Source organism: Tursiops truncatus, chromosome 18 (genome assembly GCF_011762595.2).
Source record: "Tursiops truncatus isolate mTurTru1 chromosome 18, mTurTru1.mat.Y, whole genome shotgun sequence".
Classification (NCBI taxonomy): Eukaryota; Metazoa; Chordata; class Mammalia; order Artiodactyla; family Delphinidae; genus Tursiops; species Tursiops truncatus.
The window spans coordinates 59,676,105-59,686,899 of record NC_047051.1 but is presented as its reverse complement, the minus strand read 5'-3'; the positions used below and the strand labels follow the sequence as shown (position 1 = coordinate 59,686,899).

The 10,795-nt window shown below is 35.6% G+C and overlaps 1 long non-coding RNA gene across 1 annotated transcript; it reads left to right on the top strand.

Moving 5' to 3' along the window:
- The first annotated feature begins 2,010 nt into the window (after positions 1-2,010).
- On the top strand, positions 2,011-9,933 carry LOC141276987 (uncharacterized). Its single transcript, XR_012327477.1, has 4 exons — positions 2,011-2,108; positions 3,444-3,524; positions 5,547-5,676; positions 9,803-9,933. It is a non-coding gene; the product is annotated as an uncharacterized lncRNA (long non-coding RNA).
- The last annotated feature ends 862 nt before the right edge of the window (positions 9,934-10,795 follow it).

Genomic DNA, 10,795 nt, shown 5'->3' with positions numbered 1-10,795 from the left:
TTATTTAATACCTTATTTTAATTCCTTTATTGGTATTTTAGCCATATCTCTTTGCATTTTTGCATGTGTGCTTACTTTAGAGATTACTATATGCATCCTCCACTTATCACAGTCCACTTAGAGTTACTATCACACCACTCCATATAAAGAACATTGCAGCAGTTAGTATCATTCCCCCCCCATTTTTCATATATATATGGCATCTACTTATAAGCCCCTTGTGTTTAGTCAAATATCTTTGAAATTTATTAATAAATGAAAAATATATTTTCTGTCATTTCATTCCTTCCTTCTGGTGTTGTTTTCCTTCAGCCTGAAAGCTCTTCTTAGCAATTCTTATAGTGCAGGGATTTATCTTGTTATGGATTCATCATGAATTCCTTAGTTTGTAAATTGATGTTTTTCACCAAATTTGGGAAATTTTCAGCTAGTATTTTTCCAATATTTTTTCTACTCCATTCTGCTTCTACTCTGCTTTTAAGACTTAAAATATACATATGATAAAATGATTGATATTGTCCCATACTTCACTGTTTTGTTTTTAATTTTTCTCCTGTTCTTTAGATTGACTTTTCTTTAACCATCCTTAGCTGGATCACCATATTTAATAATTTATTTAATCTACCTTTAGTTTACTGACAAATTTTTCTGATATCTTCCATCTGCTGTTAAGGCTGCACATTGAATTTTATTTTATTTAAATATTTTATTATTAATTTATGAACAGTTTAGATGTATTTAAAATTTTCTTGACACTTTCTATTATTGTATTATTATTTAATTAAAATTATGAGTTGGTTTAATAATTTGAGATTTGACATTGAACACAACATCATCAAATAAATTCACTGCTTTATTTAATGGTGAAGGTGAAAACTATTTAATGGTGAAGCTATTTAATGGTGAAGCTATTTAATGGTGAAGCTGAAAACTATTTAATGGTGAAGCTGAGAACTTTTAGACATTATTCAGCATAACTGAACCTTAAATCGTGTTTGTTATTTCTTTCTAACATACATTAAAGTATGAAATTTGATAAAAATATAAATGTTAATCAGTATTCAATTTTCAATATATGTTAGTTTCTCATGAATGGGCAGCTTCTGTTCTGCATATGAAATATTTTCTCTGATAAGTCAGTTAAATATTAAATATGCACTTATGTTCAATAATATTTTCCTATTGCAAATAACTAAAATTACTGAATGCTAGTAATGACACTGTGGCTGTAGATAAGCAGTTTGTTAGTCTATTCTTCCACAAATTATTTACCATTTATTATAACAGTGATAAATATTATCACAAATATTTAAAAACTGAAACAAAAAATCATGGCTTCTCTTTGGATATACTACATATAAATTTGAAAAGTAGATGGAAAATATAATATCTTTTTAATAAAAATGTGATTTATTTTAATATTCATATTACTATTATAAATGATAAATATTAAACAGTGTAAAAATAAAATGGGTAAAGACAACTTAATAATAAAGTTGGATAATATACATGAAGAATTTTTTTAATGTTTCATATTTTCAGTAAACTAAAATGCAGTGAAAATGATTCTACTTAAGGTCAGTTGTGATGCTGCAAATACTTTTACTAGCTACTAGTATTTTAGTAGCTGTAATACTAAGAATATTAAGTTTAAAAAATTAAAATTCTGAGCATTCCTACATTAGAAAGAATATTATTTTCGTCATTGCCTTCTTTATTTTATTTTGGTGTGTTTCACTGTAAAATGACAGTATTTTGCAAAGGGAAGAAAATTTAAACATTACTGGTCTAACCCACTCCTTTTTATAAATAAGGAAACTAACTGCTATACTCTGATTATTTGAGTCCCCTCCAAATTCATATGTTGAAAACCTATTTCCCAAGGTGATGGTATTAGGGTGTGGTGCCTTTGGAAGGTGATTATGTCATAAGGGCAGAACCCCCATGAATGGGATTAGTGCTCTTATAAAGATGTCCCAGAGAGCTAGCTTGTCCCTTCTACCATGAGAAGACACAGTGAAATACTGGAAGTCTGCATCCGGAACGGGGCCTTCATCAGAACCCAACCATGCCGGCACCCTGATTTTGGACTTTCAGGCTCCAGAACTGTGAGAAATAAATTTCTGTTGTTTATAAGCCATTCAGTCTGTGGTTTTTGTTACAGCAGCCTGAATGGACTAAGACGCTACTCTAATGATGCTATGCAACTTTCCTGTGGTTGTAGATAGGAAGTGGCAGAGAGGAAACTGGAATTAGGTCTACTCAGAGCTATTTCCAGAATACCTCACCTTTCTCATTTATATCTAACTTTTTAAAGAAGCTTATTGGATTTTCCTAGTTATGCCTGTTACTTTAAACTTTTCCATCTAAATGTGTACAACAGTGTTGTACACAGAGGAAGCAGTTGCCAAAACAGTGCTCAAACAGAATCTAGCCTAGAATCTAGCAAATGGGCAGTTAAACTAAAGCTAAATTTCCTTCTAAACCTAAGATAAAACCTGCATGGCGTATCTGTACGTGAACATGTATTATTATTTTCTTGGAACAGTCAATATTCATATATATTAAGAAGAAACATAACAGATATTTTCTACATAGGATTATGCCATATGCTCTTAAGTATGAGCATATCATATTCATAATGTGGTATTTTTAGGAAAAAGACTTTTGTTTCAATGCTGTCACTAGATAGTATAAGAATTTGCTTCCTAAACTAAAAGTAGTAAATGTAAAAAAAAGAAAAGAAAAGAAACAGCAGCACAGAGGTTGCAAGCAGCCTCTAAGATGGCCCCCAATGATCCTGGCCTTCTGATATTCTTTCTCTGGTATAACTGCCTCCTGTCGAGTATTGTCCACTGGGTGGGGGGGAAACACACACACACACACGCACATCCTAAAAGTTGTGAGTTATGTTTTATTCAGGGAACTTATTGAGGACTGTAGCCCAGGAAAGCAGTCTCTCAGATAGCTCTGAGGAACCATTCCAAAGAGGTAAGGGTACATAAGAGTTTTTGCTGAAAAGAAAACATGTAGTTGAAACATCAAAAGACTACTGCTAATCACAAAACACAGACTTCTCAAGTTAATGATTTTAGTGATTTTCTATGTATGGGAAGATGCAAGAGTCATTGAAATTAATCCTTTGATATACATCAACTATCTAGGACCGGTATCCTGCTTTTTCTCCATCCTGAATTCCTCACAGGGTACAGAGTTGGGGGGCGTATCCAGTGGCATGGTAGGCAACATTCTCTGTTTACTGAAATATCGGGCAACAATTTTTTGTCCACAAGGTGGAGTGGATTTACTGATTACTAACAAAGAAAATGCTGCACAAATGATGGGACGCCACTTCCAAGATTAGGTTCCAGAAAGACTTGGCTTCTATCGTGAGTGTTTCCTGACACACAGACACACACTCTCTCTCTCCCTCTCATCACCAGCTGCCATGTTGTGAGGTCACTCAGGGAGCCCATGGAGAAGCCTATGCGATAAGAAGCTGAGACCTTCCCTGAACCATATGCGTGAGTTTGGAAGAGTGTTATGCCTGCCTCAGAATAGCCCTGACTCAGTTGCCTGAAGTCCTGCCCAACAGGTTGATGGAAACTGCATAAAAGACTCTGAGCCAGAGGCACCCATCTAAGCTGTACCTAGATTCCTAACATGCAAAAACTATGAGATGATAAAAATTTATTGTTTGAAACCTCGACGTTTTGGGGGTAACTTTTTACACAGCAGCGGATAACTATTAGAGTTGAAGAGGAGTAAAAACTAAAACTCAAGAGTATCATCATTATTTTCTTTTCCGTAGCAAAAATATTGCTTTGGGGAACTCGTTTTTAGATAAAGGTCAAAATAAATCTTGGTTTTCCTTTTAAAGACTATCTTGTGTTTGCTTCCCAGAAGAGTATTTATATTTCCATAAACCTTAAGGCCACACTAAGTTTCACATGTATTTTAAATAACAAAATCACTCTGAAAATTACATTGCTTTTTCACATCTTCCAGTCACCTGGGATAATGGAAGAGAAATTGTTTGCCAGTTGAGTTCACCTCGAAGTAACAATCAGTGTTCTCACTCTGTAGTTAAAGAGAGACTGCTAGCAAAGGGTTCCGTTTTATGATGCTTCAGGGCAACCATTATTCACCCCTGGTTTAACACTGTGTAGAGGTGGCAATAAGAAATCTAATGAAGAAACCATCAAGCCTGGAGTAGTAACTTCAGGAGAAACCATGCATGGTTGTTTGAATAGGGTTGACTAATAATTGACATTTCATGTGACTGACTGTTGTATAGGTGCTTTACCTCTCATCATTTGTACATTTATGCCAGTGTGATTCCTTCTGTTTTAGCAAGCAATAGAGCATATTATAATTAGAGCCCTCTCTTTGTGCCAGACTTTCCTGCAACTATTCCAGCAATACTTTTTTAACAACTGCCGACTAAAAAAAAATGCACAACCTAAAAGTTGAGAGTTATGTTTTATTCGATGGAGAAAACTGAGGACTAAAGCCCGGGACACAGCATCTCAGATAACTCTGAGAGGCTACTCTGAAGAGGCAAAGGGAGGAGCCAGGATGTAGAGGAGTTTTGGCAACAAAGCCCAGGTATTCGGAACATCTGGACATCTCAAGTTAAGGAATTTAGTGCTTTTCTATGTATGGGAAGATGCAAGAGTCTGAGCCCACTGAAATCATTCCTTTGATATGCACCTCAGCTCCCTGGGGCCAGTATCCTGTGTTTTCTCATTGTAAGTTTCCTCAGGGCGCACTGTTGCGGGGCAGCTGCAGTGTCTGATGGTTTGGTGGTGGCATTCTTTTTCCATCCTGAGTTCCCGCAGGGCTCACCGCTGTAGTGGCTGTAGTGGCTTATGGCTGCAACGTCCTGTGTTTACTGATATGGCAGGTGGCATTTCTAGTTTACACAACAATCTCTAATATAGGCTCCGGGAAGCTTTGTTACTCTTAGGCTGGTTTCTTTTTTTTTTTTTTAAATTGTTTTCCTACAAAATCAGATAGCCTAACTTAGATAACATGGGGATATTGAAGGGTTTTTTTTTTCCTTCTAAACTTTCATGTCTCTTTTTTCCCTTTAATTGAAATGAAGTAGAATCTTTTTACATATTTCATAAGAGTTGTGATACATACATACAGGCAAATTCTCCTCTTTTATGAAAGGTAAGCTCAGGCTTGTCGACAAGATTGGAGTAATGTTATTATAAGGACATAAAATCTGAACTGTGTAATTTGTGACATCTGTCCTATTAAAAAGTCTATATATTTAAACTTCAAAGGTAATCTAAATATAGATTATTTAAACATAAACTTTAAATATTGAATGTTTTGACATGGCTTTTAAAAGTTTTTTGTGTTCACAGGAAGGAAAACTATCATGTTTATCAAAAGAAATAATTTATTACACCTTTGAAATCTAATAAAAATGGCAATATTTCTTATTACTTTCATGTATACTTTAAAAAAACATATTTATAGAAGACAGGAATGTATTCTGTTTTATCAAGCTAAAGGGGATATTCCTATTTCAGGTACTTAAAGGAGTGAGTCACTGGCATAATGCAACTGTCTGAAGATAAGTGCTTGATCACCAAGTGAAAATTAACTTTACAATCTTTAAAATGGTGATTCATCATCCTTGGTTGAAAATCTATACCTGAGGTAACTATTATTTATTATTTTCCTCCTTAACTGAGTATTCCAACTGAATGCTAACATAGAGTTTTTTTAAATAAGCGATACTTTTCTGCAGATAATTTAACCACAAATCACATATCAAATTAAGACAATCAAATCTAAGTTCTCAAACATCTAAAAGCAAAATTCTTCCAATTCTTTAGGAGTTTATATACATGTGATGCATAAGTTCTGTAATCGAATTTAAACTTTAGGCTCTGTTGCCCCATGGCAAGCACACTCGGTTCGTTCAGCTGATAGGACTCTAAGAGACCAATTGAAGCTATTCAGCTCAAATGGTATAAAAGAATTCAATCCATGTGCCTTACTGAGTTGTAGCTTAGCATAATCAAGACAGCTGCAAAATGAGCCTGGTGGCATTTCATCTGAGATATAATTGTCCAACAAATAAACTCATGAGTAGAGGTTAAAGACGCACTGATAGAACACTTTAATTTCTTTAGTCTCCCATTTAAACAAATAGTTCTCATTGCAGCCTATTTCTATCAAGAATTGTAAACTTGTAAATATTCCCAGATTGCTCGTAAGAGTGGTACTGAATTTAGAATATTGCATAAGGAATTTGTGCCCAGATTTCAGTAGCCTTCTGACTACAGAGATAAACACTTTCATTTCCAAGCAGTCTCAGAGTTTCCACCTTTCAAACAATATGAAGTCTGAACTCTGTTCTTCTACTAGGTTTCCCTTCCTAAAAAATTTCAACATGTTTGGCTTCCCCAGTGGCGCAGTGGTTAAGAATCTGCCTGCCAATGCTGGGGACACGGGTTCGAGCCCTGGTCCAGGAAGATCCCACTTGCCGCAGAGCAACTAAGCCCATGAGACACAACTACTGAGCCTGCGTGCCACAACTATTGAAGCCCGTGCGCCTAGAGCCCGTGCTCCACAACAAGAGAAGCCACAGCAAAGAGAAGCCTGTGCACTGCAACGAAGAGTAGCCCCTGCTCGCCACAACTAGAGAAAAAGGCTGCGTGCAGCAACGAACACCCAATGCTGCCAAAAAAATTAAATAATTTTTTTTAAAAAGTTACATTATAAAAAAAATTTTTTTCAACATGTTATTGAACAATGCTTGCAGGCTCCACAAAACTGTCCAGACAGTTGCTGACCTCCTTCAGAATTGCTGCTGCTAAATTCCCCAGACCCCCCCAGATCAACTGCCTGTTCTTCCTGTGGATGTGTGTTCCCCCCAGGCCATAGGCAGGTTCTTCCCTCAACTCACCAGACCACACTAAGTCCAGCCTGGCTGTACCTGTGACCACAAAACACAAGGAATGTATGGTAGTAAGAGAAACAATTATACACAGTACACACTAGTCTTATAAGTATACAGTTACTTCTTCCAAGCTTCCAAGCTTGATTTGAAAACTCACTAGTCCCAGGTAGGGCAAATAAGTTTCCCTCTACTTATTATAATACTTAGTAGTCCAGGAGAAAGATGGTGGTGGCTCAAACATAGGTGTATTTCTATAATGGAGAACTGGAATGATTTGGGATGTGCTGAGAGAAAGATAACTGGACTTATTGATGGATTGGGTGTGGAGGTGATGGAAGATCAAGTTAGCATAGGACTATAAGGGAATAGATGTGGGAAATAAAGAAGGAAGAAAAACCCTTTTCATGGTTTTGAAAATTGGGAAACCCTCTCTCACCCACATTCAATGCAATGCATTGCTATTCCAGTTTTTACCTAACACTGCAGAGACTCATTAAGGGCTGAAAGGAAGTGCAGCATTCATTACCCACCTCTTCATGGTAGTACTATTTCCTTAAAAGTCCAAATGGTTGCATCATAATAATTCTTGTTTACTTGGACAGGTTGTAATTTGCTTCCTTAGACTAATAAAAGTTGCCTAAGTAGAGAGATTCTAACATATATCAACAGCTGGATACATTTAAATAGCTGGACATTTAAAGCACACTACAGAAAACAGTGAATCGGCCATAAAACCCCATACCCATAATCTATTACTACATTTTGTAAGATGCCTCGACAGATTCTCATTGAATTTAGAGGGTAGATATGTAAAATCTCTTTGGGTGGCCTCAGGGATTTCCCCAAAGTTACAGGCAGACATTCTTCAGCAAAGCTAAGGCTATGGTAAGGAGATACCCAGATAATGGATTGCTGATTAAGAAAGTTGTGTCTCTTCTTAATGATTACATCCTTAGAGACCTTCCTGACCATGATTTGTAAAACTGCACTCCTCACTCTAGCCTCTAAGCCTCCTTTCCTTTCTTCACAGGTCTTATCAGGATCTGACCAAGTCACATATTTACTTCTTTACTTTTTTATTGCCTGCCTCTCCTTTCCCAGATCCAGAATGGAGGACATGTTTTGCTATATGATTCGTTTACCACTGTATCTTTAGCATAGAAGCACCTTACACACAGGAAGCAAGCACTTAAGATCACTTATGAAAGGAATAAATGTTCCACGTTTGATTCTGGCCGTGGTCACCAGAGAATCTGCCATTTAATATCCATTCCAGCTTTAGCCTTTTCAAGACAAAATTGGGAAATGTCAACTTCATTGTCATTTCTGACATCCCTGAACTAGCATGTGATCAATGATTACGTTAGCACATAGGCTACCATCATGTGTCATCAGCAACACAACACCTGTCATAGGGACATGGCCTGAATAAGAAAATATTCACTGTTTTTAAAAGTAAGAATAATAGATGTAACTTGCAGTGAAAAAAATCACCTTATTTGCTTTATGTTTTGAAATTCTATTAGTCAGTTAAAGAAAAAGCCATATTCTGAGTAAAATAGTACAATATTTAATTATGGTGATATTCATTAACTGAAAAATAAAGTAATTATTAGGAACTTTCAAATATTTTAATAAATACCAAATTAGCTTGACAGTTAATATAAATATTAAGAAAATATGTTAGCTAAATAATATATTATGAACATGATATCCCTTTTATGCAAAAGTATGTTTATAAAAATTTAATGGAGATAATTATTTATTATACTGACTCATAAAATTAAAAAGAATAAATTTTCAATACTATATTTATCTTATTTATTTCCACATAGACCAAAATTGTTTCAAGAAAACTCCTATTAAAGCTTCTTTACATATTTGAGGATGAAATAAAGTTAACACAGTAAGTTTGCCACCTCTAAGTTTCCTGAGGGGAAAAATCTCCGAAGTGACTTAGGGCATCTACGGTAAATCATCTCCCATTCAGTCTAAAGTAGAACACAAGAAGTATAAAGAAAAGTGAAGTGTTAAAGTAAATGAGATACTAACAATATTTTGTTTTCACAAATCAAACTTTATAACAACAGGTGTTCAAAACTGCATTAAGTGTAGAATATGCTTTTTAACAAGAGTAAATTTGTTCTAAAGGCAGTTCCTCAGTGTTGAGTTTATTGAGGCTAAAGACAGAATCAAGTTTGCTGAAATGATTGTACTGGAACACCAAATATTTTGCAGAATTGAAAACACGGTGCTTTTGCAAGCTACCCAATGTACAAATGAGAGAAGCAACTTTTCTTTAAAAAATGTTACTGAAAAACTTTTTTTTTTTCTAAATCATGTTCTTCTGTAAAATACGGTTAGTGGTATTTAGTGAGCCAATTGCAAATAAGCGTCTATTTGGATGCACAAATGTAAAAGGCACAGTAGACAGCAAGAGTAAGCTAGGAGCTGGCAGTGTTAAGAATTTAAGTCCTACATTACTCATTGTCAAACTTTTCAAATTTGACTACTAAAAATTTAAATAGTAAACTTAGACTTAAAAACGTTTTGATAAAGTTTAAAATTTATTAAAAGTCCTGCCTTTAATGTCTATGTTAACGAATATATTGCTTGATTTTTTAAGATGCAAACATCTTTCAGCGAAATGTCTATTGCATAAACCACTGTTGTGTAAAGATGTTTTAGATACAGAACACAAAGTTGCTTCTTGTCTGAGTGCTCAGTTCTTGACGTGATGCAGATGCTCTGAATCGTATGCACTGGACATTTATGACATGGCCTGCCACCAGAGCAACTGTATTTAGTGTGTTTCGTGGTGAGTAGTGGCACAAGGGATTTGTTTGTTTAACGGTGCTTTATGATTCTTTATTGCAGCAAAAGGAAGGCCAGTTCGAGTACAACACTGACTGTCCTTTTAGAAGCATTAGCTTGACCTGTGTTATTGCCACAATAAGAAAATTCTTGATACATGGACTGTTTTATATAATTGTGCTACGAAATGGCCCCTGAAAATGGCATGGATTCTCTGAGAAGAGCGCAGGTTTTGAAAAATGCAGTTCTTGTCTTGTTTTCATACATACCATGATGCATGCTGAGCATAAACATTTTAAGAGTAGAAAATTTGTGTGACATGGAAGCAACCTAAGTGTCCATCATCGGATGAATGGATAAAGAAGATGTGGCACATATGTACAATGGAATATTACTCAGCCATAAAAAGAAACGAAATTGAGATATTTGTAGTGAGGTGGATGGGCCTAGAGTCTGTCATACAGAGTGAAGTAAGTCAGAAAGAGAAAAACAAATACTGTATGCTAACACATATATATGGAATCTAAGGAAAAAAAAAAGGTCATGAAGAACCTAGGGGTAAGATGGGAATAAAGACACAGACCTACTAGAGAATGGACTTGAGGACATGGGGAGGGGGAAGGGTAAGCTGTGACAAAGTGAGAGAGTGGCATGGACATATATACACTACCGAACGTAAAATAGATAGCTAGTGCGAAGCAGCCGCATAGCACAGGGAGATCAGCTTGGTGCTATCTGACCACCTGGAGGGGTGGGATAGGGAGGTGGGAGGGAGACGCAAGAGGGAAGACATATGGGAACATATGTGTATGTATAACTGATTCACTTTGTTATAAAGCAGAAACTCACACACCATTGTAAAGCAATTATATTCCAATAAAGATGTTAAAAAAATTTGTGTGAGAAAACTTTGAAACTAGCAATTTATCAAGTAAATAAAACTTTGCTTAGCTTTCTCTTGGTCATGCTTCTCTTCAGCTTGACCAACGAGAATGGTCTTAGTCACTGATTTAACAATTTCTTCATGTCCCATTGACTTCTAGCAACATGAAAAGA